This window comes from Eumetopias jubatus, unplaced genomic scaffold, assembly GCF_037043125.1.
Source record: "Eumetopias jubatus isolate StellerSeaLion01/CBP00866 unplaced genomic scaffold, mEumJub1_p1.0 scaffold_2, whole genome shotgun sequence".
Lineage (NCBI taxonomy): Eukaryota > Metazoa > Chordata > Mammalia > Carnivora > Otariidae > Eumetopias > Eumetopias jubatus.
In genome coordinates this window covers 38198100-38221121 of record NW_028274808.1, presented here as the reverse complement: position 1 = coordinate 38221121, position 23022 = coordinate 38198100, and the positions used below count along the sequence as shown (strand labels likewise).

Genomic DNA, 23022 nt, shown 5'->3' with positions numbered 1-23022 from the left:
CTGGGTGTGGCCTGGGGAGCAGATCTCAGGGGGCCTTTTAGGGATGCCCCCTGTAGTCAGCCTCATAGAAGACCTGAACAGCTCCAGACGCCCTGAGCCTGTCTTCTCTGGGAAAGGTAAACGTCAACCACATTCGTTTGGAAGGCTGACTCCTTCTATTTCATATGGATGCTGAGAAGTGGCTCTGCTTAGGCCAGGCCTGCTTTGCTGAAGGAAGGTTCAGCCTGACACTGAGAGGTGCATTTCTCACAATTCCTGCTTCGTGTCCCTGAGGCTGCAGTTCGTGCAGAATTCTTACCAGGAAAAGCAGAATGGTAGGTAATGGGAGTCTTTGGCCATTCAGGGCGACCAACTGCATGTTTTCATTAACCAAGCATATTAAAGCATAAGGAAGGGGCTTCCACTGGTCAAGGGCTGTGTCTGAGTCACACGAATATGACCTGTACACGCAAATGGAAGGAAATCATACACGTGACACACATATTCTCAGGACTGTCATTGTGACTGAGGACAGAAGTGGGAGAACTCAGACCCTTTGATGCAAAGAGCTTCTTGAGGGTGGATATGCCTTGCATGTTTTGTTTGTGCACTAGGCATCTCTGCCTCCTTTGTTCTTGGTGGGGGCCTGCGGGACCTCTAGGAAGTTTGGTCTAGAATGCATTTTCCTGCCTGTCTTTGAGGCACATCCTTTTTTCTGGTTGCCATTTTAAATGAACCCAAAGGAAATGGTAGAGGGCATCTGAGGTGATGTGTGCAGACTGTGTTGACCCTTCCATCATCTGGTAGTAACTTTTGTTTCTTGATGCTCACCTCCTTGCTTCACTGGGGGTGCCAAGAGCCCAGCTGAGCATGGCAGGTCTCCTGCTGTAGAGTCTGTGGGTGCACAGTCCCACGCTGCATTAGCAACAAGCTTTTGTTCCACAAATGGAGTTGAGATTCCTTCCCAAAGATGCATTTGGGACAGAGAAAAAAAAAATCTCTCGGAAATCCTGGGGCAGGAAGAATCTGTTGAGATAGGCTGTGATCCGAAAGAATTGTTTCGAGGGATAACTGAGGGGCCCCGGTTTGGATTTCACTGATACTCTTCAGGTATTGTAAATGAGCCCACTCACTTTTAGAAGTTGGCCCCCTGATATTTGCACAAATCCAGGATCCATATTAAAGTGAACTCTGGAAGGTAATATATTAGCTGATGTTTTATGCTCCTGTGACTTCTATCAGGCTCAACTCCTGAGGGAAGAGTGATGGAAAACTCTGGAATTCAGTGTATGAAGGAAGTGATTGACTGACCATGCCTTCCTATTCGGGAGCTCAAATTCAATGTATCTGGTCATTCATTGAGTCACATATCCATTCATTCAACATTTCTGGAGGGCAAAGCACTGTGCTAGACACCATACTCAAAAATACTTACCTAGAGTAAATTACAATTTAATTAAAATTTTTTTTCTTAAACACTGACCAAACACTAATCAGTGATTTCCTAGAGAGTCATGGAGTCATGAGATAACTCACCAGCTGAGAAGGGGGCTGTGGGAACTCAAGGCCAAGTTAATGTTAAGGACTTGTTAATGTTAAGGTGTGAGAAGAGAATCCGTGTCTTTATGCTCGGAGTCTTTGGAACTTACCACCCTGAACTTGTCATCAGGTCTCCTCCCCCCACTCCCACTTACTCATCAAAGTTCTGGTAATTGGGGGTTTTGTGGCAACTAGTTCAACTAGAGACATTCCCTGGAAGTGGGCCGAAGAGGCAGGCTTTGGGAAAGAATTTGAACGTGGAAGGTTGACCTTATGGTGTAGGGTAAGGCTCTAGAGGGTGCTCAGGTAACCCCCCTGGGACAGCTATCCTTGCCCCTGCTGTAGTAGCTGCCTACTAAGTCAGCAAGCCACCTGCTTACTGCTTATGGGAGGGAGGGGTAGATCTCGTTTTAATAGCCAGTCAGGTCTTGGCAGATCTGACTGATGAGTTGTTTGGGACTGTGTTCCATTTGCCCTGAGCTGATTTTCTTCTTGGCTTCAGAGAATTTCTGAGGTCCTCCTGGACCCTACAGGTCATCATATCAAGTCCACTTACTTCATAAATAAGGAATCTGACTTTGCCACCTGGAGTTCTTTTACTTTCTGGCCTGCTGCCTTCCTCATTTAAGAGAAGATGAACAGCCACTGGGCTTTGCCACAGAGGCATTTATCCCCTCAGCATGGGTATGGTGTGTGCCAGGCTTCTTTGAACTGGGTGCAAGAGAGACTTTTTAGTTTTTTGTTTGTAATGTTCTTATAAGGCCATAAATCGGATTTTTTCCCCCCCACTCTGCAGGGGCTGAGCTTAACGCTGCCCTTCTCAGCATCCTGGAGAATGCAGCCTTGTTGAGAAACTTGTTTCTTAGCTCAGTTCATTTCAAGTAAGTGAGGCAGTCAGCCACGCTGATGGGATTCAGTTAGGAAACAAAGAAATTCAGCAATGCAAGCTGACACACAACAGAGAAGAAAAAGAATGTTTTACTCTCTACTCCAGGGATCAAACTTCGCATTAAGTGGCCCTGACATCCCCGGTGGGAAGACATCAGGTTGTTGGAAGGCTTTCTGTGAGCTCGAGGAATAAGGGGGTGCATTCCTTCTGGGTCAGTGCACACACTCGCCCTCCTGCCAATGCATCCTCAGACTCCTGCAGCCTCTGTGGAGCTGGGCGTGCACAGCCCGTCACCTCTTTCGCAGGCGGTACATTTTAAAACCTCTGGCAGGTCTGCTTGGCCACTAGTCTCTCTACCTCTGCACCGTACCCCGCCCCTCAGTTCCGAGTGCATTTCTTTTCCCCAACAGGGAAAAGCATCAGTAGAAACACCTGTGTGCTGATACTCAGGAATTCAGGTGGATTAGCCTGGATCAAGTACCAGATGTGGGAAAGCCGAAAGTTAGATGGCGCAAAGTCTCTGAATTCAACATGGTGGCCAGCCTGTCTGCTGTGCTGAAATTGGGACTCACTGCTCTGCTTTTTGTTCTCTCGGCTTTTCCTGCTATGTGACAACAGGGTGCTGCTCCTTTCTCTTCAACATGCCAATATCGTATTTGCAAGCTGCCCCACTCATAATCCTGCTGGTAACAACTCGGTGCCCATAGGCATCTTTCCCTCACGTTAGCTTATCCCACGGGTGTTAAGATCTGATTTATAATTGCTGGGAGGTTAGGACCCCGCCTCCGGCCAGTCTCTCTGGCTTCTCCAGTATCTGTAAACACCCTTAAGCTTTTCTGCTAGAAATGTGCATGATGATCTACTTCTGCTAAGAGTTCAGAGCTTCCTCTCATACTGGCTTCTCCAGTTTCTTGAGCCTGAGAGTTCAGGTGGCAACTTCTTTATCCCAGTATTTTCTTGCTGTGGAAAAAAAGATTTCTTTGCCCCCAGAAATTTTCCTTGCCTTCTGGAAGGATTTTTTTTTTTCCATTTATATATTTCCTCATAAAGAGTAAAACCATACTTTGTAATACCAAAAGGAGTCAAATAGGAAAGGAAAGAAACCAGCTCTCATTGTTAGCATTTGGGAGTATTTCCTAGAAGAAGTCTTTTCAGAGGTTCCTGAAACTTCACTAATCTGTTCTTGCTCTGCCTTAACTCGTCTTTCAAGGTGCCTTGGCTGTGCGGCTCTTTGGAGGCACAGTGTTTTACTCTGAAGGGCGCTTTGATCTCTTGCAAAATGTAGATTCAGCCTTTCCAAGCTAAACCTTGGGTTTCCTCCTGCAGGTGAGGAAAACTGGCTGCCAGCGCAGTAATTGCGACATCTGTGAGCTGCTGGGGAGCAGGGTCTCTAATCTGCACCATTTTACCTAATGTGAGATGCCCACTAATCATGACATGCGCTGTTCGTTTTGTAGCAGTGACAAAGGAAGCATGCTTCACGTGAAAATGTGAAGATAATCCGTGTCTTAGAATGAACAAAACAAGGCCTGTTTGTACTCAAACAGTCCCAGGAGCAGTCTCTTCCCCATGGTAGGCATGAAATAAAAGTTTGTCAGATGGGATGGTAGGGGAGATGGAAATTGGACTTGGACTGCCTTTTTTTTTTTTTTTAAGTAAAAGGAGAAAGCTCCTTTCCAGTGACTATGTACAACATGTTTATTAATTTCAAGGAAAACTTTACACTCTGTTTTGGGTGACTGAGTATATATGCATGTATGTTAAAAACAGAACAAAAGCACTCACATCCAGAAATCTAGTTCAGTGAAAGTAAAATTAAATAGACAGGGGAGAGGGCACACAGCTCCTGGAGTGGAGTTGGCAGGCTGAAGACCCCTGAAATACATCTCCCATCCACAGATCTGTAAATACTTGGGAGGGATTGTTAAGGCATTTCATGTGAGGGAAAACGTGGGGTTGGCGCTTTCATCCACGGGAACCATAGCCCACAGCTCGCAGCCCGGGTCCCGTTTGGAGTACCTTCCCATCCGTGCACGGGGGCCTGCTGTCCGGTGCATGGGCCGTGGCTGACCCAGAAGCCTTGAAGCCTTTGGTTGGCTGGGCTGGTAGTGATGTCTGTTCCCTGCTCACCCGTGGTCTCAGATTGGAGACTGTCTGAGCAGGCCCCAAACCTGGGGTCCTAGCCAGAGTAGTCAGGCCCTGGGCAGTTTGGGCTGAGGTCACATGGGGACCACTTTGCACTCTGAAGCCATGCTAAGGAACGTCAGGGCAAAGGTGGGAAAGAGCCACATTTCCCCTTCTGGTGAGTGCGGTGCTCCCTGTCTCCATGCCTAATTCTCTCGGCTCCAGCAGGCAGGAAGACACTTGGGTAAAGCAAATTTCGGTGAGAATCACTCTGCTTTAGCATAGTGGAGCCCGTGAAAGTATACTTAAGTATGAGAAAGGACAGAGAAGCGAGGATCTATGGATGGGGCACGGCGTTCCCTGGAACTGAGTTCAGTCCTTCCTTTTCTCCTATGTGCATGCCCTGCAACACTGGGCAAATCCCTTCCCCGGTCCAGGCCTCAGTTTCCCTCTATTTCATAGACCAGGTATAGGTTTTGGTGAGGAGTAGAAGAAGAGATGGTGTGTCAGGAACCCAGGCCGGACTCACTAAACATTCACTGCGGTTGATCCTTCCAGGGACAGAAGTAGCCCTTTCAGGGATGGTCACCTGTCCCGGGCCTCCTCTGTGGCTCTCCCCAGAGAAATGAGAGGTTCATCTTGGGAGCTCTCTGTCCTCTGTTTTCAGTCTATTTATTGAAATCTTTCCCAAACCTAATTCTGTTTTCAGCCCTGTCCCCTCCTTGCATCACGCCAGAGTGGCTGCTTTTCTTTGTCCTAAGAGTGATTTCGCTGCGGGTGCAATTGGCTCAGGATTGGCTGACACACGACTTCCCCTCCTTGTGGCCAAGTCCAGGTCTGACTCCTTGGGACAGTCAGTGGCCAAATGGTGTGGTCGGGTATCCTGTGAGGTCCTCTCCAGCTGGTGATTCTCTGATTAGGAGTGGCCCTGCCCCATTTCTTAAGCTTCCTTATCTTTTTTTGTAAAGTTATTGTAGTAAAATATACATAACATGATATTTACCATCTCTGTTAGGTGTACAGTTCAGTGGCATCAAATACACGCGCGTTGTCACGCACTTTTCCCCACCATCCATCTTTGGAGAGGTTTCATCCTCCCAAACTGAAGCTGTGTCCCCATCAAACACTAACTCCCTATCCGCCCTCCTCCCGGCCCCCGGAAACCACCATCTCATTTCTGTCTCTATGAATTTGACGATTCTGGGTACTTCACGTAAGTGGCGTCCTGCAATATTTGTCCTTTTGCGTCTGGCTTATTTCACTTAACAAAACGTCCCCCTTTTCATGTGATGTATGGATAGACTATGCTGGAGAAGGGGACTGAGAAGGACTGACCCTCAGCTTCACCTCTGTTGTCTGAAGCTTTTCTGGGTGTGGGTGGAGAAAGGTGGGGGGAAGGGATAATTTGGGAAATGGGGGCTGTTCACAGTTTGCACAGGCGGCCCATGTCTTTGGGTGCCGCATTGCTCATTTGTATCCCTTTGTCATTCTAAAGACACGCTGCGCTGGATGGAACCTCAAAGATCAGCCAATCCAGGACTCATGTCACAGACTGAGAAAAATAAGACTCAGATAAAGGAGTTAGTCATGTGATTGCCCAAGTCTGCCCTGCCTGGCATACATTAAGGTTTTTGTTCCCACCAGCACTTCCCTGGGCACCTGGTCCAGATTTCATACCTGTCCTTCACGTACTCCCATGCTGTCAAGGTCCCCCCCTGCCAGGAATGGTGGGGAAGCTCCCTGGGAAGAGGATATAGGGTGTTCCTTCACTGCTCTCAGGCCCTGTGGGATGGAAATGGACTAGTAGGTGTGCCTGCCACAGGGAAAGAGCTCAGCAATCATCGGTTTCTTTCTTTGTGGGGAGGCAGACAGTGCAGTAGAGTAGAAAGAATGTAAGTTTGGGCCAGGGAGACTTGGATTAAATCCCAACCCTATGAACTGAGTGACCACGAGAGAGCCTCTGAACCTCCCTGAGCTTGTCTCCTCACTTGCAAAATATGAGTGGTGATTCCTGTGTTACTGTGTTATGGGGAGAATTGACTCAGTCAAGTGTGTGGGGTTCCGGGAATATGGCCGCAGCTCAGTCCATAATCATGATTATCTCTTCTCACTGGAAAGAATAGTTTCAGGATGGAAATTAGACTAGGTAGGAGGATTCTGGCACGAGTGAAATCAGCTTGTTTGGCAAAAAATTTTTAGGAAATGGAATGGAATGTTCTGGTTAATTCTCTGGTTAACAGAGGATTAGACTGAAGAAGGCTTTTTAAAAGCTCATTTGGAAAAACTTGAAAAGCTCTATGCAGCTTCAAGGTGCCATAGTTAACAAAACCCAAACAAACCTAACAGAAAACAACCTTGTGTATTCTTTCTAGAAGTTAGATCTGGGTTTTAGTTTGATGACACCCTAAGCACTGTGCCCATGGAGCTTGAACTGACCGTATGCAGTTTTAGGATGTGCCTCCTGAAGGTGTTTTTTTTGTTTATTTGTTTGTTTGTATGTGATTTTCAGAAATCTAATTCCTGATACGTGTTTTTCTACTCCTAATTTATTGGGTTCCGTTTAGGAGAGGTTTTAAAGCCCTGTGTGTTATACTGCTCTCCGCACTCTTTTTCTCAAGCTGATCTCCAGGGCCTTTGCTTCTTTTCCAACAATGGCCTTGTGGTATTTGTGAGATGCACTCCCTTTAACCAAAAAACAGGCTAATTTCAGAGAAGCGAGCAAGCATTTAAATATTGGTAAATGCCATCCAGTTTTGCAGAAATGAGCCAGAAGCTCCAATTTATATGTGTGTGTGTGTGTGTGTGTGTGTGTGTGTGTGTGTGTTTTAAAGGAGAACAAATGGCCAAAGAAATGTCAGGCCCTTGCCCTGCCCTACCCTGCTTAGAGCAGCCAATTAAACATGCATTAGCTTTGGAAGACTTCTCAAAGGCCTATAGATTACGTTTGAAATCTTTGTTTAGTCTTTCAGGAACACTGTCACACGGATGATTTATCAAAGAAAGTTGTTTATCTGGCAGTAAAATAAACTCTGGGCCTGTTCAGACTAAAATTTCCCGTGAATTTCTACCAAGGTAAACACTGGTAATTGGCAGGTTGCAAATTCCGTGTGAAAGCCAGACACATACACTAAATATTTGAGCGATAGCTTTGCTGTGTAAGAGGCCTCGGGACTGTCACTAGCACTGTCACTCCCACCGTGGCCCCCGAGAGTTTGGCACAGCAGCCTTGCCTGGAGCAAGACCCGGCCAGGCCCGTGGGTGCAGGAGCCTCCTGTGCCGGGTGGGCCTCCCTGGGCTCAAGTGCCACTTGGTGCTGGCACTGGGGCCTTCCTGGTTCAGAGGGGCGAGCCTCAGGATGTCAGCATCCCACAAACAGCCTGTGATGTGTGAGGAGGAACGTGAGCTTGAAGCAGCCAGTTTAGGTTTCTTGGAAAATAGACATTCGTTGGACAAAACTGGTAGGGGGCTGGGACTGGGACGCGGGGGCGGTGAATTCTCCTGAGTTTGAATGGTAGCGTGAAGAGTGCTGCCGACATGTCCCTGGGGCCATTGGCTTTGCTCGCTGGTGAGCGATCCTCTGGAAGAGAGAGGGCAGGTCTGGTTCTGTCAGTGCCCATGACATGTTTGAGAGAGGGACTGAATGAACACATGAATGGTGGTAGAAAAGAAAAGAGATGAAAGAAAGCCTTCTAGGTCTTTCAAAGGAAGATATTGTGGTCATCGTGTATAGTGGCTTTTCGGGGAGGGACGGCTGAATTATAAACAGCTTGTTCTTGGACAGCTCTGGTCCAGGAGTCTGGAGCTTCTAGATCACCCTGGCCTTGGGTGGGGTCCCTATTGCAGGACCGAGCTTAAAGGTGTTCCTAGGGACCTCCTGTAACTTAGGCCTCACCCTGGGTCCCTCTCATCCTGACTTCTTTAGTGGGTCAGGGAGAGGAAGCCGGGACCTAGGAGAAGAGGTGATGTTTGTGTCCTTGGTGAAAGCGTTTGGGATGGAGGTCTGGGCTCAAGTGCAGAGACAGCCTCCGTGCTGGTGTTTAAGTCTTGAGAGTAACTGGTGCTGGTCTTTCGGGGTGGGAGGGGCTGCGGGTGTGTGGGGCCAGGCTGTTCTGAGGGCTTTTGAGGGATGGGTGTGCAGGTAGCAGGTGCTTACCGACTTGCAGATATTTAGGGGAATAAATATGGTATTTCTTTAGGGCAGGAATTAAGGGAAATCATTTACAAATTCTGAAAGGATGTCTGTGAGTTGTAAAGATGCCAAAATAGTGCTCTGACAGTGGGGAAACATGAGTAACCAGCTTCTCCTCCTCTGTGTTCTCATTCACTCGGGCAGGGTTATGAGAACGGCTTTCTCTGGTTTGCTCTCGTCCTTCATCAGCGTGCTCTCCAGGACATATCCTTCTGTAAGAACCTCAGATGTCTTCTTTTCTCTTTGTGAGCCCTTTGAAAATTCATTCATGCGGGTGTGTCTTCCACAACAGATCCATTCAGCTTCTGGAAATTGCTTTAGAGCTGAAGGAAAGCCCTATCTCTGTGTCTGTGGCAGCAGAGTTAGAAACGGGGGCCTGGAATTGGCACTTGGACCCGAACAGACAGCTGCACCTGGAGGGTGAGTGGCCTCCTCCAGGAGTCCCTTGGGGGGAGGTGGCGCCGGCCTGCCACGAAGACCTCCTGGACCCAGAGACTTGCCTGTGCTCCTTCCAGGCTTCCTTTGGTCTCAGCTTTGAGCCAAGAACCTGCTTCTCATCCTCAACAAATTTAAGAATCTGGTGGATGAGGCAGGCCTTGGCCATGCTTGTTTGTCTCTGTTCTCTGGTAGCTTCAGAAGTTCTTAGGCCTGAGGAGGGAGGGTCTTCCGTGGGGGCTGGAGAAATTCAGGGAAGATGACCGGAGGAATGAGTATTCTAACTTCAGATTTAAGATTAATGGAGAAAGTAAAGACTGGAGATTAATTAATCCATTAATTAAGATTAATGGAGAAAGGAAATTCCTGGTGTCAAGAGACAAGGACTGGGAAAGGAGTTGAGAACCCAAACAAAGAGTAGTAATTCTTAAATGACAAAACCCAATGCAGGTAAACAAATATGGGTAGAGAATATCATTTGTCAGCTCTCACAACTGAGTCAGCATCCTGTGTTAGAGCTTTGCCCTGGCTAAAGACTTGGGGACACAAAGCCTGAACTGAGATGTGTTGGAAGGACTTGGGTTTTGTGCTGTCTGTGTACCTCGCTGGGAGGGTGGGGTCCCCAGCTCCTGGAGGAGTTGGAATGAGCAGGTGTGTTACAGTGGTTACCCATCCAGTGTGGCCATGGGCCCCAGACACCTCCCAGGCCGCTCATGGCTGCAGGAGGAAAGGAGGTCAGTCATTAAGTATTGCCATCTGCTCTGGGCAAGATGCTGAAAAGTAGAAGGACGAGGCAGCAGATGAGGGCAGCCTCTAACCCCCACGTAAGCTGTGACTGCTTGCACCCAGAGGGAGCTTGGCTAACTGGAAAGGGTTACCACCTTTATTCTGAGATGCAGAGGCGCAAAGGGGCTCAGATGCCTGCAAGGTGCCACATGCTGGTCAGTGGTATCCAGTGTCTTAGGTTACAGCTTCTTTACTCTTAACCATATTCATTTAGAAACGGGTGTGTGATGCACGTACGTGTGTGTGTTTTCTTTTGCAAATCTATCTGCAGCAGGTATGTGCTCTTGCACAGACTGAATTCAACAGACAGTGGTTGAACATGTACTGAGTACATGGCCTTGCTAATACTTTGTACTACATATGCTCACTTTGGGATCCACACCCAAGGAGATTCTAGTTATGCACACAGAAGTGTTTGGATCATTTCTTCCCAGGGCCTGGGAAGAGGGGACTCCCACAGTCAAAGCCAAAGAGACAGTCTCTTCCTCCCCGTAGGTCTCCTGAGCTCTGAAGTGAGCCCTTGGCAAGGAAGTAAAACCTTAGCTGGCCAGAAGCTCGCTCATACCCGTGCAGATGAGTACAGGCAAGGGGAGATTTTAGTGGGCCCAATTCTATCCTGTAGTGCCTTTTATGCTGGATCCTAAGTGAGAAACCTTGTACAGAGCCTCCAGATGAGGTGAGAGTAGCCCACTTGGTCATGCCTCCATCGGAGTAGGAGCTGGTGAGTTTTGGAGGTGGAGGTGGGGGTCTATCTGTGGCTGAGCTCGTGGGGGCCTGGGGCACCTACCCCCGCCTCATTCCTGGGGCCCTCTGGAGGCCAAAACTTCCAGTTTGCCATGGGCTTCCCGAAGGTGCTCCTCTTCTGCCTCCCACGCCTGGCACCTGGCCCTTGTGTGCCTGCTCCACATGGCATTTCCTGCCTTTGAGGTGGAGGTGCCTCCATGGGCTAATTGCATGTGAGTGGTAGAGGTTTAATAAATGCCTGGATTGAGGATGCAACCTATGTCAGCCTCAGCACTGATTAGCGCATATAAGAGTGGCTGGGCAGGATGATTGGATGTGGCTGCTGCCCTCAGGGCTTACCTTCTGAGGGGATACAGAGGGGGAAACAGTTACACGTAATACCGTGTCATCCTATGCTGAAGTTCCTCGAATAGCTAGGAAGTGAGGGCTGCGGGAGCACAAGGAGGGGTCAGAGAAAACTCCAGAGAGGAGATACCTTGTGGTGTTCTCCCAGGCATTGGTAGTTTGCCAGGCTGAAAAGATGGGCATGGGAGGAATGGTCTATGTGGAGGGCCCAGTACAGATCTGGACATGGAGATATGACATTATCTACATATTGAGGAGCAGAGAGTCTATTCGCAGGCAGCTTATAAGGTGTGTGGAGGCAAACATTTAGAAATGAGATCGACAAAATGGGCAAAAGTCAGATCACGGAGGGCCTCGAATGCCATGCTAAGGAATAGAACAGTTGTCTTGTTGGCATTGGAGAGGTATCAGAAACCTATTTTGGAACGTTACTTTTACTTTTATTTTAAAAGAAGACCTTGGGAAGGGAGGGAGACTGGAAAGAAAAGGTACTCATTAATCCAAAGCAGTGAAATGCTAACGGCAGAACTTCAGGCAAGATATTTTGGATGGACGAGTCTGCGGGTAAGGGTGAGGAGGGGCAAGAGAGGAGGCCCTCAAATCACATCCTTTTTTTTTTTTTTTAAAGATTTTGTTTATTTGCGAGAGAGAGAATGAGAGACAGAGAGCACGAGAGGGAAGAGGGTTAGAGGGAGAAGCAGACTCCCTGCTGAGCAGGGAACCCGATGTGGGACTCGATCCCGGGACTCCAGGATCATGACCGGAGCCGAAGGCAGTCGCTTAACCGACTGAGCCACCCAGGCGCCCCTCAAATCACATCCTTAAGAGAGGGCCCAGAGCAGTGCCGGCCAGGCCTGGGCCAGCTCTGGGCCACCCACTTGAAGGAGCCCCTGAAGGCTGGCCTGATGAAGTCAGCATGCGGCCCAGGCATCTGCTGCGGTCAGGGCCCCCCGGGAAACCTCTGTTCTGGGCGTGCGGAGTGGGAGCCAGAGCCTGTAATCAGCTCAGACCCGGGTCGCGGCAGAGCTGGTCATTACCGTGAGCAGTCATCATTAGGAGCTGTCATAAACTGCCCTGACTTTTCTCTCCAGATCTTGTTAGGGGCCCAGGCAGGCAGCAAACGCAGTGCTTCTGGAGCCAGCCCCGTAATCGCTGGACTGGGAATGGTATTAGCCAGAGCCCGAGGGGCTGGCTTTCTAGAGGAGGGAAGTGAGAGGGGCTGTAGCTACAACTAGGGACAGGGGGAGAGGCCACAGATGGGGTGCATGAGTGGTGCGCATGTGTGTTCACGCCTGTGTGTGTATGGCTAGGTCTGAGGCGTGGGCGTAGATGCACGTGTGAAGCCGTGGGGCACCAGGGGCTGTGCGCGTGTCATCGTATGCACAGCTTATCTGCAGGGCAAGCAAGGCCACGCCAGTCAGCAGCTTGCAGAGCTAAGAGCAGCCTGCCTCTTACAGCCACTCTGGCGTCTCCAGGAGCTTAGTCTCCACTGGTGAGCTCAGAGGCTTCCCCTTCCGCCAGCACTTCAGAGAGAGGCCTTTGAGAACATGCCACTGATTTCCCCACCTTGGGAAGGCTTTAGGGACATCTAGAAGGGCTTTCTCCACAGCCTGTCTCTGTGCAAACCCGGCGCCATCTTTGTAAGTTTGGGGAACACTCCTATAGTCTTGGTGTTTTGTTTATTACCTCAAACGCCAACTAGGCCTCTTTTGTTTAGGTTTTTAGTGTTTTTTTTTTTTTTTGCCACAAGTCCGTTTAGAACTGCTGGTTCTCTGGGCAGGGGTTACTTCCTTAGCAGGTTCGAGTGGTTAGCAGGTATTATCATAAAGGACATGGTGTCATCTCAAGGATCTTAAAAATATATTGGAAAGAGCACACATACCCTTAGGAGTCGTACAGACCTGAGTCCAAGGCCTGGTTCTACCACCTACTGTGTCAACCCAAGTAAGCCACTTAACCTCTCTGAGACTCAGTTTAGCCACCTGACAAAAAACAAAAATAAGAACTCTGTGCAAGGAGATAATATGTGATGTGATAGAAAATAACACAATTTCTGGAGTCCCAGGTTCTAATTCCAACACTGACACTCGTAACTTTGTGACTCAGGCCTGTTCCTTAAAGCCTCTGAGCCTATTCCTTAAGCAAATTGAAGGGATTACCTGAGGTGATCTCTAACGCTTCTTCCAGATCTGGAATCGCACTATTTTCTTCCTCAAAAACTCCGTGACTTGGGTTTCCTGATCGAATATCTTTAATCAGTGCCTCCCTGCTCCCCAGGCATGTGCACTGGGGACACTGGGCCTTCATCTTTGGCATGCGTGGGAGAGAAGACTGTGCCTAAGAGTGTGCAGCAGATGAAAAGTGTGTTGGATGCCCGAACTGAAGAGTTGAGTTGGGGTTGCAAGCCTACTGCACAGGGCAGCGCATTGTTGCCCCGTGGGTCAGCATTCCTTGACGGGGTCTGGGTGGCTGCTGGGCGTCCTGACCTCAGCCTTTCCTTGGACTGGTCCCGTGTTGGGATCCCTCTCCTGACCACGTTCCCAGGGCTCTCATTCTTCCCTGTGCTTCCTCGGAAACCCAGGAACGGAGGGCACAGGAACCCCTTCGCCTGCATGGGGAAGGAGAGCATGATGGGAAAGCAGCTTGGAAGCGGGGAGCATGTGCTTTCTAGACCTCAGCCTCACGTTGTAAGGCCAGCTCCACAGTTGACTAGCCATGAGACTTTGGCCCAGTCCTGTTATTTTCTCACCTGCCGCACAGGGATAATTGTGCATCCTTGTCAGAACTGGTGTGTAGACCTCATGAGATCGTATTGAAAAGTCCTGGAAATGACAGGTGCAAATTCACATCTAACCAGTTACTCACCCCTGGTCACAGGTGCCATCTTGCAGTTCAGCTTGGCAACCTCAGGAAAGGCTTTCTGTTCAAGTGGGGGCTGTCAGCATGCCCAGCATGGCCATATTTTCCCTAAAGCACTCATAACACAAAGCCACACATCCTTAAAAAAGAAAAAAGTAAAGGGCGAGTGCGGTTTACAGATATATCAAATCTGAACCAGGATAGTAATGGTGATATTTTTCTCAGAGAGGCTTAGAAAGAGTTTTGGAGGTTATTAAAATATAGGCTGATGTAACCCCTGATGATTTCTGGGCTCACGAGGGGGGCAAATATTAACTGAAGACCGAAGTCCAAGGCATTGGGTGGGAGAGGACCCTTGGAAAACCTAGGCCTGAGACTTCATGACAGCCTTGCCCCCAAAGGGGATGGTGGCCCCAGCAGATGTGGCACATCTGGTAACCTCTATCCTTCAGTCGAGAGTGACTTTTATTGGCACTCTCTGTGCTGTTCCTCTGCACCGAAGCCAGCACAGAGACTGAGTGTTCAGCACCCCTTTGGCCCGGGGTGGCCGGTGGCAGATATTTTGTGCAGGTAGGAGCTGTGAAGTGGGGGAAAGTGAGCTGCGGGCCATTGCACCTAGGTGTTGTGGGGTCAAGTTGGAGGTTTCCCACTCTCCAAGGGGCCTGGCAGTTCTCTTCCCATATCCTCCTCCAACTGGACAAGTCTGTGTGTTTAAAGATGTCTGCTTCTTAGGACTACAGGTGTCAGGAGGCCAGGAGATGAGAGCGCTGAGGTTGTGTGGTCCAGCAAAGGGAAGACATGTTCTGTGTAGCTCTGGTAGAAGCCGGCTTGTTGAGGCAGTAAAACCTTGATCAACAAAGTAGTGGGGTCACAACCACAGGAGCTATTCAAAGGCTAAATGGCCTCTTGCCGTGGTGCATGAACTTCTTTTCTCGTGAGGCCATCAGATGATTTTCCCGCGGAAGGGGGAGGAATAAACTGGGGCCCCAGCTCGTGAGGTCACCCAGCAATGTGGAACTCTGGAGATATGTTTCTTTCCTTCCTTTTTTTAAAGATTTTATTTATTCATTTCACAGAGAGAGACACAGTGAGAGAGGGAACACAAGCAGGGGGAGTGGGAGAGGGAGAAGCAGGCTTCCCGCCAACCAGGGAGCCCGATGTGGGGCTCAATCCCAGGACCCTGGGATCATAACCAGAGCTGAAGGCAGATGCTTAATGACTGAGCCACCCAGGCGCCCCTGGAGATCTGTTTCTATTCAGTCATGGGTAGACCCCCTTTTCAGCAAGGAAAGGGGCAACTTCTAGGTGTGCAAACTCAACTTCGAGGTCATTCTGACTTGTGTGTCTGCAGGGAGGCCCAGACGGCTTGGAGCATTCAGATGGCTATGACTCCGAGGGAACGTGCCTCTAGTTGTTAGAAGGGAGGCCCAATGGAGCTGGAATGAAGTGCAGACCCCAGCCTGGGCCTCCCTCTCCTGCCCTTTCCTTCATACAAGCAGAGACATCTGGTCCACCCCCACTCCCTGGTATCAGTTTTCCTGGTGACTTTTTACAAAATCCTTTTCTGCCTTCACAGTCGTGTAACTGTGTGGGATGGGGGAGGGCGGTGAGAAGGTTGAACGTGAAGCTGCCCCTTCACTGGGAAAGGAGAATCAATAGATTGTGTTGATTTTTCTCTGTGACTGACAGCTCTTTGCCTGGAGCCTTCTTTTCTTACAGACTTAATGTGTCTTCTGGCAGATTTCCTTGTTTTGAATGATTACTCAAAGTAGAGAGCAGGCAAGCCTAGCAAAGAACTCGGCACTTTTCTTTTGCTCATCATCCCCACCCCATCCCCCTCTCCTCATGCTCTCCGGGAATCGGTTGGTGAGCAGAATCTAGTTCGGGCCAGCTGAAAACCCTCTGTGCTCCTTCCTTGCCCTCCAGGTTTCTTAGCATGAGCAACCCCAGATGCCGTTGAGAAGCAGCCTCTTCCTACTATGGGGCCTTCGGCATATGGATGGTCCTGTGGGGCCCACGCCCCGAGAAACTCTGGCACGAGACACCAGTGGACAGCTACCTCGGACGTGGCTGGGGGTGTCGTCTGGTGGTGTGCTCTCTAACGAGTGCGCTCATGGGAGCACACACATCTGTCTTAGTCCCTGCCTCATCTCGGAGTGCTCCTCAGGGGCAGGCAGGTCAGGGGCTCACCTGGACAGGCCCCGGGATGGCTCAGTAAGTTTCCCGAATGAGGGGATGGCGTGCTGGGCTGCAGCCCGCTGTTTTATCTCATCGGTAGCCCTGGGCCAGAACGAGGACTGGGCAGTGTGTTTCCTCGATTCTCCCTGATGGGCGTGGGGCACTGGCAGAGGGGCCTCTGGTCCCGTCTTCCCTCCTTCACCACAGCCACATTTCTTGCAGGAAAAGGACTTATCTGATAGTGAGCTGGGGTTGCACTTTTTCAGCCTGGATGGAGCTCAGTTTTCTGGTTTCTGGCACTTGGTCCTGGCGTTGAAATCGGGTTGCTTGCATTTGGAGGCCGGAAGGGAGGCTGCATGATCCCGTGGGCTGGAACCGGAGGGGCTGGGGGCCATCTTTCTGAGACCGGGTGTGCAAAGGGACCAAATCGAGGGCAAGTGCGTGGGAGCCAAGGGGAGGGGAGCCGCCTTGGCCCCGGGGAGACAGCGGCTCCGGTTTTAGTGCCTGACCAGCTGCTGACAGCCGACACTGTGGTCCTCATTCCTCCCGGCCTCTGCAGCGAGACTTGGGCTGCGTGGCCTCTTCGGTCCCCTGCACTCTAAGAATTGTGCTTCTATGCCCCAAGTTAGTGTTCTTCCAACACACACCAGGCCATGAAGCAGAACCTTCCCCTCAAGGGAAGCCTCACCCCGAACCGGTCAACACAGACTGCTGGGTTGGAAGAGGAGGGACCTGGAGAGGACTGGCGTGGCCACGACAAATTCCTGAGGCACATCGGACACGCACTCTGTTATGAAGTTACTGGAGTCTGGGGCAGGGTGTCTGACCTCAGGGAAGAAGGGCTGAGATTATCCAAAGAGACACTCAGGCTCTACTTTCCTCCTGAATGGACCATTGGGGACTTTACCAAATGTCCCCTGGCCCAGCAGCCTCTGGATACAAATGATGACAATGCCATCCAAACCGTGCTAGCCCGCTAGGCTGCAGGCTGAGGCCCGCTGTCCCTGCTGCTGCTGGCCGAACTGGAAATCCCGGGGCATGGCCAGCCCGGCTTCTGCTCAGCTGCAGCTCCATGTCAGGCTGAGGCTCCCGGCTCTTGGAGAGCCAACGTGGGCTCCTCTCCTCTCATCTCGGCCCGAGGGGCTTCTCAGGGGGAAGGCCCTCCACCCTTGCTGTGCCCTAATGTGCCCTAATGTGTCACAGCCTCTTGTGGAGCAGCTGTTTGATATCTTTACATAGCACATTTTTCCCCACCGTGAGGCTGATCCACATAAGAGCCCCTGTGCTGTACCTGGAGCCACAATTCCCTCCTCCGCTTGGATCCAGATTCTGAGTCAGTGCTAATGAGCCACACTCATTCCTCCTAGACTTCTCCAGTGGCTTCATGTCCTCCCTCAGTGATGGTGGCTCCTGGCAGTGCCTGTAGATGGGCCTGCTTATATATGGGTCTCACTCACTAAGAAACTTAGTGTTTTATTTTCTCCAGGAAGTTCCATGTACTCATGTAACCAGTCAGTTGCGAAGAGGCGATGTTGGTGGGCTTGGTGCAGGGGTGAGGTGGGGGGGGTGGCAGGCACAGCTCTCAGCTGTGCTCTGGCCCCGCTAGGACACCAGTGTACAGTGATAGGCTGGATGGAGCAAAGGAACAGGTGCTAATCAACTCTGTGCATTAGTTGAACTACTCAATAGATACAAGAAAATTGGAGGAATGCATTGTTTTTTCCATCTCGAAGAAGTAGTATTGATCTGGGAGGCTTTATAAGCTCACCTGCTGATCTTGGTCTGACCTTCTGGTTCCCTCCATTGGATTGTCTTTAAGCAAATCTTGAGAATGGCTGAACAAAGCGATCTGGTGCCTGCATGTCGTCTTTCCAAGGATGGTTTTCCTGGGCTTCCTATCCAGCTACCAGGTCTGCCTGATAGGGATGATGCAACATATTCCCAGGAGAAGGCCTTAGAGATCATCCCGTTCCCATTTCAAGTGGAGAACCCACAAACTTTGTAGGGGACACAGAGGGGGAGATAAATGTGACAGTCTCCTGGAGTCGCTCTAATTCCAACAGGTCAAGGAGAAGTACTTTCTGTTGTAGCAAAGATGTGGCCGTGTCCTGACACTCAAGAGATAAAGACATAGAAAGCTAGATGACAGAAAGAGAGGGAGAACCAGGGCAGGGGACCCGTGCTGTCTAAGGTCACACCATAAAAAGCAAGAATTTGAATTCAGCAGGGCTCTATCTGTGAAATAGTTGGAATCTTCAGGCTTTGGGAGTGGGATGAAGAAGCATGAGATCATACACATTTACAATGAGCTTCTTAAAAGACCATAAGGAAAAGAATCAAAATTCTACAGCTAGAGTTATTTTGGCCTAAACACAGTAGGAAACCATATTTGCACTTCTCTGCTTCTCCTGAAGGCAGAGGGGTGCTTGAAAATTGAGAAGTTCATGGGAATAAAACAAGTGAATGAATGAATGAAGTATAAATAAATCATTACTCTATACATATATACTTACTCATATAATATATAAATTAAACATATAATTTATTTTTGAATATGTAATTCAGCTTTGAAATGGCAATATACTCTCACATGGTATAAAATAAAAATGTTCAAAACAGTAGAGATTTAAAAGTAACAGGAACAGTTTGCTTTCTTATACATGAGTTTATTTTTATATTGAACCTACCAATGACCCTATGATGTGTGGAAAATGCAATTATCCCTTCTTGTAAGTTGATGAAAATGAAGCTCAGGGAGATTAAGTGACTTGCTCAAGGTCACACAACAGAGCTGGTGGTCAGCCAGGGCAGCCCGCACAGGTATCCGGTTACGGCAAGGTGTAACTGATCACATCGGCAAAAGACTACCTTTCAAAAACCACATTCTGAGGTTCCAGGTGGACAGGTGTTTTGGGGAGACTCTATTCAGCTCACTATAGGGTTCTAGGACCAACTTTCCTGAGATTGAATCCTGGCTCTAGGTCACTAGTTGGTGTCTTTTGGGAAATTATATGCCTAAATCTGCTTGTCTTAAAAGGTGGTTGATAAGGGGTGCCTGGGTGGTTCATTGGGTTACATGTCCAGCTCTTGATTCCAGCTCAGGTCACAATCTCAGGGTCGTGAGATCTCTGGGCATGGAGCTTGCTTAAGACTCTCTTCTTCTCCCTCTGCCCCTCCCCCTCTCTCTAAAAAGAAAAGGTGGATGATCGTAGTCCCTAGTTCATTAGGTTGCTGGGAAGATGAACTAAAAGGCGTTGATAGTCGGTACCAGGGGTCCCTAAGGCAGACTTGGTAGGTGACCGTCGAGGGTGGTCGTCAGAGGCATTATGAACTCACAACTACATGAAGCAAAGGCAGCTTCATGCAGTGGGTACTGATGTGTGAATCTTGGGAGGGGTTTCCACTGAAGAAAGCATTGTCAGTCTGGAGTGCTAGGCTCGGCAGAGGAAATTTCAGGCCTGAGATGGGAACCCAAGGGGTGCTGCATCCCACGTGACAGGGCCTGGCTCCTGGTAGCCCCTGGGAGGCAGGGAGCGGCTTGGAATAGAGCCAGTGGCTCTGATGTGTAGCTGCTGGAGACAGCGGATGTTGTAAGACCTACTTGCTAACATTATGGGCATGTTTGTGAATGGAGCTGAGAGCCACGAAGTACGCTGTACAGAGCCCCTGAGGTGAGGTGACATTTGCTGTGCTACCCAACCTGGGAGAGTCACATCCAGACATGAAGGGCAGTCTCAGCTCCCCAGAACGTGCTCAGGAAGCCGTGCCCCCGGCACGGAACTCTCTAACACATTGCTCCAGCAGCTCAGGTTAAGCTCTTCAGAAAAATAGAGACCCTTGAAAAACTGTATTGGTTGAACGTTAGGCACAGTAGCTGCCTTTTCGTGGAGGAATCATGATCAGGGTAGACTTGAACACAAGCAAATGGTCAGCAGCTTTGCACAGGGATCCTAGATCTGGAGACTGCATCACTGGGTCAGTTCCTCCGACCGCTGCCCACAGCCACGCAGGCTGCTGATCAGAATCAGCTCCAGCGTGCTTGCCAGATTAAGGATAGTTTCACAGCAAACCCTCCACTTTTTATAGATTGGCACTGCGTTATTTCTGTGGTGCCTTTATGTGCACATCCGTCCACAAAAGATATAAACTGGTACTGGTGTTCTTATAGCACCCGACAGCTGACAAGACGCATTCCCACTTACCGACTTCTCTGAAATCTTTGGATGGGAGCCAGGAGCTTAGACATTTTGTGTACCGAAGTGACTGTGCAAGTGCTCGAGCTGTGCTTATAGGCAAGGGGACATTTGTCCTCCATCTTCCCCTGTCTCTGCTGTCACATCCATCGTTCTCTGCCGTGACCTCGTTTCTCCAGCAAATCCGGGAAAGACCGGCCTAGCCTCCCGGACTTTTCCAGGTTTGGACAAGGGCAGAGCTTGCTGGTGAGGCCTGTGCGGTGGCGGGGTGTGGGCGGTGGTGTGATGAGTGCCCGGGGCACAGTCCCAGAGAGGGTGGGGAGGAGCTAGCTGTGGGAGAGGCCTCCCTCTGGCTGCCTGGGTGGTGCACAGGAGCCCGGGAAAGGAACTAGGCAAAGTCAGTATGTTGGGTCAGCGCTGCTGACCCTCTGTAATGGGCACACTTGTTGGGGGAGCTGGGTATTGACAGCACTGTCCCATGGGGCTCTCAGCCAGCCCCTGACCCCTGGGGCTTTGACTGTGTTCAGTAGGCAGGGATGCATCTATGTAGAGAGTATTGGGGCACATGGAAAGAAAACCTGCCCAGGACTTGGTAAATACCCAGATAGCATTTGCCACCCGAATGGTAGAAGTGTGTTTGGGAGTTGGGGGCGTGGCCCCAGAAGGTGGTCCAGACACCTGTTTCTTGCTGTGTTCTGTCTCTGCAGTACCCTGAGTCTTTGCCCTTTCACCAGACTTCACGTGGATCTCCATTGGGCTGGGGCTATTTGTCCCTTCTCTGGGGCCCTAGGGGACCACAGCCTTATAGCTATGGGGAAGTTTGTTTGTTTTTGGTATTGTCTCTTTCTAGTAAGTGGCATTCCCAAAGAAACAGAAAGGAGCATAGTTGGGGGAGCATATGTGCCCCCCACCTTCATTTTCCCTGCACCACGTGCTCCCCTTAGGCTCACAGAGCTGATGGGTGGGGAAGGTGTGCACCGTGGGCCCGGGCCCGGGCTGGACCTTGGTGCCTGCAAAGGGCCACAGTTGGTCAGGTCGCTAGGTCAGCTGCGTCTTCCAGGCCTCTCTGCTGTTTACACAAAGCCTAGAGTGATGGGGCACTTGGGGGAAGAAACAGAAAATTTAAGCACAGGAAGTTGGGTAGATATGCGGGATCAGAAAGAAATGTGAGTGACTAAGAAGCACCTAATATCAGGGGAAGGGTGGCATCAGGTCTTGAGATGAGGCTTCTGTTTCTGCCTCAGAGCAAATCCCAGAATGAATCTTTTGGTCATAGGCCTCTTTTTTTGGAGCTTTCTTAGCTTGGTACTTTGGAGAAGTCTATGATGAGTCAGAGAGGTGCTTCTCTCTTCTGAGTCCTTTTATACCTAGAATGCCCTTGGGAGGGAAAAGGGGGACAGTGAGTCCTGAGTGAGAACATTCCCTCACCTCACACCTGACAAGCAGCTTGCCACAGTGGAAGGCAGACACCCCAGAACAGGTGCTTCTCTTCTGCTTATTATACCCCAAACAGCTTTGTGCCTCAAATCACTGACTGGGTGTCAGTTTCCTCACTAAACTGAGGGGACAGCTTGGAACTTCTGGGCTGTGTCCTAAGTTTCCTACCAGCTGAATGGTGGTTCCGTGCTACTGGACGCTGCTTTGCCCCAGTCGGGGATGTCTGTTTCACTGCTTTGGAAGGGTTGGGATCTCCTGGGTTTGACAAAGTGTGCCTTATTCTCTGACCTGTGGACCTGCTGCGCAGCTTTGGGAGCCCAGAGAGGGAGAAGGCAGGGCTCTGTCGCCTCCTGTTCACCGGCTCTACACCAGTCACATCCTTAAAACAAGCACACACTCCTCACATATGGGCCGGTTTCTTGTTTGGATGACCGAATATTCTAGATGGCCTGGGACAGTCCAGTTTATTCCTTTTGTCTCGGCATAATAATCAGTTACCTTCTTTCTGTCTCAAAAGTGTCCTAGTTCGGAAGCTCAATTATGCACTTGGTCCCCCACCCCATGCCCAGGGTGTCTCTGTGGTGATCACCCCTGGAAACCATGGGGTAGCAAGGAATTTAACATTTTTATGGAGGGGGAATGCCTGGGTGGCTCAGTCGGGTAAGCTTCTGCCCTCAGCTCAGATCATGATCCCAGGGTCCCAGGATCAAGCCCCGTGTTGGGCTCCCTTGCTCAGCGGGAAGCCTGCTTCCCCCTCTGCCTGCCGCTCCCCCTTTCTCGTGCACGCGCGTGTGTGCTCTCTCTCTGACAAATAAATAAATAAAATCTTAAAAAAAACCTTTTTTTTTTTTGGATGGGAAATCCTGGTTAAACACACACAGGATCAGTAGATACTTAATTTGGTGTCTCCTGGGATTTCTGTGAAAACCTGCTTCCCCCGCTGAGGCAGCAGAACCTCTAACAAGGAACAGAGAATAACCTCTGAACACTGCTGATGAGCCGAAGAGTCATGAATAGTTAGGTTTTAAACATGTCATTTGACCACATCTTTTCCTGAAATGACTTACTTCTTTTTTGGAGACCTTCCCCCCCGGCCCTCCCGATTGTAATATACATATTTATTGCGTGAAACTTGGGAAATCATGAAAAGCACATGAAGAGGGTAGATGTCGCCCATCCCCTCGGCACGCGGAGACAGCTGCTGATAACATTTTGCTGTCTTTCTCTCCTCTACATCATCGATATACACAATTTTGCAGAGTGATTTCTTTGCATTTAACCTCATATTATAGGCAATTTCTATCCCTAAAATTACTTTGTAGTTT

General features: G+C 49.8%; 1 protein-coding gene across 1 annotated transcript in view; it reads left to right on the top strand.

Annotated features, from left to right (window-relative positions):
- Positions 1-23022, top strand: part of SFRP1 (secreted frizzled related protein 1) — a 41601-nt gene that overhangs the window by 6293 nt on the left and 12286 nt on the right. The gene's annotated exons all lie outside the window — the stretch shown is intronic.